Source organism: Oryx dammah, unplaced genomic scaffold (assembly GCF_014754425.2).
Source record: "Oryx dammah isolate SB20612 unplaced genomic scaffold, SCBI_Odam_1.1 HiC_scaffold_19, whole genome shotgun sequence".
NCBI lineage: Eukaryota > Metazoa > Chordata > Mammalia > Artiodactyla > Bovidae > Oryx > Oryx dammah.
The window spans coordinates 93,551,618-93,556,879 of NW_024070203.1; the positions used below are offsets into that span (position 1 = coordinate 93,551,618).

The window sequence follows — 5,262 nt, forward strand, 5'->3', positions numbered from 1 at the left end:
GCGGACTTTATTGATTCATTTAATCAATTACTACTTACTTAATGTTGATTATGCAAAGTTCTAATCTCCTCCCTCCGAACATTTTCGTGGAAAGAAAGCTGTGCTAACTTTATTTAGCTAACTACCATGATGCCAGCTACCATGTTTCTCCACATCTGGGCATCCTGAGTAGGGAAACCAATGTATATGCCCTACTTTCTTTTCTCTTCTCCCCACCTCTTTTTCCAGCTCAAGACTTTCCTTTCTACCCACATTTGGACAAGAAGAGCCTTTGGCCTAAGACCCTGATTTAGAAGGTCTTATGTGTCACACCCTCACGAGTGAGTGCGAGTGACAGTTGCTCCGTCATGCCTGACTCTTTGCAACCCCACAGACTGTAGCCCACCAGGCTCCTCTGTCCTCAGGATTCTCCAGGCACGAACACTGGAGCGGGTGCCATTTCCTTCTCCAGGGGATCTCCCCGACCCAGGGATCCTGCATTGCAGGAGAGTCTTTACCAGCTGAGCCACCAGGGAAGCCTCCTATTAAGAGATATTTCTAAGTATTAAGACAGGTCAACTTAAAAAGTATTGGCAGATACATGCTTGACTTTGTCTTATAATCTATAGATGGTACTTTAGAATATTGGATTAGAATAAAGGTGTAATAAATCCTTACACCTTTTCCAAAGGAATACCCAAGACAGAAGTAGCAATAAAGTTATAAATGACAGTCATCAACCAGATGAAATAATTTAGATGAAGCTTTTCTCTCTCAAAGAGATGGGGACTGGGCAAGTGGTCAGGAAGGAAATACAATGTGCTTTGAACTTTGTATGAAAAATAATGTTCAGTTCCACATTGCTGAACATAGTTCTGTTTTTGCCAAATAAATTGTCTACTTCAAATTACTGTCCAAATGCTTTATTAAAACTCCGCTTCTGCCTTTGTTTTGGAATCTGTTACTTTTGTTGCCCCTCCTGATCACTGTCCTCTGAAGCTCCTGCTCTTTCCTGCTGTCCCCTGACACCTCGGTGGCCCTCGCGCCGTTCCCTGAAGCCTCGGTTGCCTTCCCGCTCTCCTCGGAAGTTGCGATATCCTTCCCGTGGACCTTCTAGCTCTGGTTGCTCTGTGGCCCCAGAAAGCTGCCAGCGCCGAGAATCACGCCACTCTTCCTGCACTTCTGTCACTGATGCAGTAAGGATGTTGAAGCAAACACCCTGCTCTCCTTTGAGAAAGGCCGTTCCCTTCACTAGCATAACTAATGTTTGCCATTTCAATCGAGCACTGCAAGATCACGGCCGTAAAGCCCGCTTCTGAGTTGCTCAAGCAGCGCTGGCCCACCGACATGGCCCTGGAGAAGTGGGCCAGCTTCTCGGCTGACTGCTGGAAGTGACCCAGGGCAGCGGGAGGCACAGAGTCCCAGAGTCTGATGGCGTCTTTGCTAGAAGCTTTTATTATCTCTGTTGCAGAAGGAACACCTATTCGTTTAAATCTGATTCCCACTTTTTGCTCCGCTTGGGCTAACTGGTATTCTTTGTGCTGGGAAAAGCAGATGCTAACTCCGGTCCTCCCCGCTCTACCTGTTCACCCAGAATGATGAATGTAGGAGAGTGGAGAATGTTGAACAACCAGCTCAGCCTTGGGGATATCTAACCCACATGCAGCAACATTGGTTGCAAGCAAAACCCCAACACCTCCATTTCTAAAGCCTTTCAGGGTGACTTCCCTTTGCTTCTGTGAAAGTCTCCGTGTAACGACTGGGCATCCTGCTTACAGCCACATTCTGCAACAACTCCGGGCTTCTCTCTTTGTTTCAGAAAATATGATAGTGCTCCCTGGAAAACCGCTGTACTCTCGCATCACGTCTCCAGTAACTGTTGCCCTGAGTCCAGTGGCACCCGATAGCCAGACGCTCTCAGTGACTGCTGTTTTCTGCGTTTTTTTTACCAATCAGGTCCACTTGTTCATATGCAGCTTTCATGTATTTCTTAGCAACAGTATACACCCAGTGGGGGCAAGTTGCAGGAAATAGATTTTTTTTTTTTTTTCTGCAACACCCACACAGCTAAGGTTTTAACAAAAAAAAAAAAAAGCAAAAAAACCTTTTCCACTTCCATGTCCTGGGTGGGACAAGATCATGGAGACAGATACTCTGTCAGCGCATGGAAATAATTTGAGTGGCAGAACTCATAAATAAAAGAAGGACAAACTAATTAACAAATCGCTTTTCTCAGATAGCATAAAGTCAATAGATTTAAGGAGATATAATTTCCAGGAAGGGACAAGAAGGCATTCATTAACTGGCTCAATGTGCCAACTGAGAAATATTTTGCAATGTGATAAATTCATATTGTTTTTTAGTTTGTTTATACGTTGGTCAAGATCTATGCTATCCAACATGGTGGCTATTTCGATTTAAATAAATTGAAGTTAAACAAAATGAAAAATCCAGGTTCTCTGTCCCATTCACCACAATTCAAGTGTTTGACAGCCTTGTATGGAGCATGGTTGCCATATGGCACAGTTCAAATGCAGAACATTGTCATCATTGCATAAAACCCTATTTGACAGCATCAGTCTAGATGTGATAAATATGGAGGATGACATTGATTTTTTACATTGGCAGTTAGGTTGATACAGAAGCTGGGATTGTGAAAGTTTCATTTTTACACAAATATTTAATATAATTTAATAAATTCTCAAAAAGTATACAGGTAATTTAAGTAGTTAAAAGATCAGTCAGAAAGGCCTAAAATAAAGGCGCCAAACGGTAGGTAAGGCAAAAAGGTGTGCAAAGGAGAATATCGCCTGAAATACAGAAGTATTTTGTGTGCCATGTAAGGCGCAGCATCTGAACTTGTTACTAGGAGAGTGGTCTCAGTGATGCTCATAGAAATGATGTTGGGAACAATTCAGAGACTATGTTCTCTGGGTCTAGTGAGTGGAGGGACATCTCGATGAAACACGTATCAAATCTGATGTCATAACTATTCTCAGATACATGCTAAGAATAATGACTAAATGCTCTTAAAGCACAACATTAAATGTTGTTTAACATATGAGATTCACCAGAAGAGAGAAATGAGACATGGGTTTATGAACTTGAATGTTTCATACAGAAATGCTAAATTTACAGCACACTGTGGTTTATGTGATAAAATTAGGATATTTTATGACATCTTTGTATTGAAAGTGAAGTGAAAATCACTCAGTCGTGTCCAACTCTTTGTGACCCCATGGACTATACAGCCCATGGAATTCTCCAGGCCAGAATGCTGGAGTGGGTAGCCTTTCCCTTCTCCAGGGGATCTTCTCAACCCAGGGATTGAACCCAGGTCTCCTGCACTGCAGGCAGATTCTTTACCAGCTGAGCCACCAAGACAGCCCAAGAATACTGGAGTGGGCAGCCTATCCTTTCTCTGGTGGGTCTTCTGGGCCCAGGAATCGAACCGGGGTCTCCTGCACTGCAGGCAGATTCTTTACCAGCTGAGCCGCCAAGACAGCCCGAGAATACTGGAGTGGGTGGCCTATTCTTTCTCTGGTGGGTCTTCTGGGCCCAGGAATCGAACCGGGGTCTCCTGCATTGCAGGCGGATTCTTTACCAACTGAGCTATCTTTGGTGTTAATAATTTATTAGATGTGATCACATTAAAATGTTTTAAATTATATGTAAAATTATAGTTAATTTCTGAAGCTAAGTTTTGCTTCAAGAATTCATTGACAATGTTAATTGCTATTTCCTCAGAAGAGGGAAATTTCTCTACATTGAATTTAATTCTAAGAACTACAATGACTCAAAATGTTTTGTCTAATTTGGCTTTGCTGTCAATTTACCCAAATTATACAAAAAATCTTTAACAATGTAATTAGTGTGCTGAAATAAAGGCAAGCCATATTTTTATGAAAAATATAATAATTTATGAATGTCTTTAGAACTCATTTTAACATGAGCAGTGTACCAACAGAACTGTCACTTGAATTAAACTCAGTTATCTTTGACATTATACTTACTTTTGATCATTTAAAACTAATGGTATTAAAAATATTTTTCAGTTTTGTCATTATGAAGGTTTACTTTTCAAGGAAGTAGGATAGAACACATATGTCTAAAATTTTTATTTATTTATTAGCTGTGCCGCACAGCATGTGGGATCTTAGTTCCTTGACCAGGATCCAACCCAAACCCCTGCAATGAAAGTGCAGAGTCTGACCCAGGGATGGCCTGGGAAGTCCCGCAGGACAGAGTCTAACCACCATCTGTCCGTGTGGCGCGTCCCTTTAAAATACATTGTTATATGGCGTGTGGGCCTCTATTTGTCCCTTGGCCTTTGGTCTGGGAATAATAAGAGCGGCCTGGCTCTGTTCGTTAGTCCTTCTGGAGGAAGTAAAAAATACCTTTTCCCACAGGTTAGAGCTTCCTGTTTCCGAGCCTGAGAGAACTTACAGAGACAAGTACAGGATCTAGTTCAGGTTCACAGTTCACCTGTAACTGTTACGTCATTTCAAACACTTGAGGGTTGAGAATATTTAGAGAAGACTGTGCTTACGTATTTGCAGTGGGTTATACTTCAGTGGGGGGAAGGCAATGGCACCCCACTCCAGTCCTCTTGCCTGGAAAGTCCAATGGGCGGAGGAGCCTGGTGGGCTGCAGTCCACGGGGTCACGAAGAGTTGGACACGCCTGAGTGACTTGACTTTCACATTTCACTTTCACGCATTGGAGAAGGAAATGGCAACCCACGCCAGTGTTCTTGCCTGGAGAATCCCAGGGACGGGGGAGCCTGGTGGGCTGCTGTCTCTGGGGTCGCACGGAGTCGGACACGACTGAAGCGACTTAGCAGCAGCAGCAGACTTCAGTGGGGGCTTCCCCGTTGGCTCAGCGGTAAAGAATCTGCCTGCAGTGCAGAAGCCGCAGGAAACACAGGTTTGATTGCTGGGTTGTGAAGATCCCCTGGAGGAGGGCTTGGCAACCCGCTCCAGTACTCTTGCCTGGAGAATCCCACGGACAGAGGGGCCTGGTGGGCTACCGTCCATGGGGCCGCAGAGTCGGACATGACTGAGCGACTGAGCGTGCATACTTCAGCGGATACCAAACCGACTTACGCCGCCTCTGCAGAAACAGAGCAACAGGAGAAAGAAACAGTTAGGTTCTTGTTTGAGGGATTTCACTGGTGCCCCAGGAAAAATGTGTTTGGTAGCAGAGTTGCCTTAAACTGTGGACTGGTTGGTTGAACAGAAGATAGGAAGCCCCCTTCCCTTGGGCTCTGACCGGATTTCTCTGA

General features: G+C 44.1%; 1 pseudogene; it reads right to left on the reverse strand.

Moving 5' to 3' along the window:
- Positions 1-672: 672 nt before the first annotated feature.
- Positions 673-2,029, reverse strand: LOC120878849 (annotated as a pseudogene).
- Between the last annotated feature and the right edge of the window lie 3,233 nt (positions 2,030-5,262).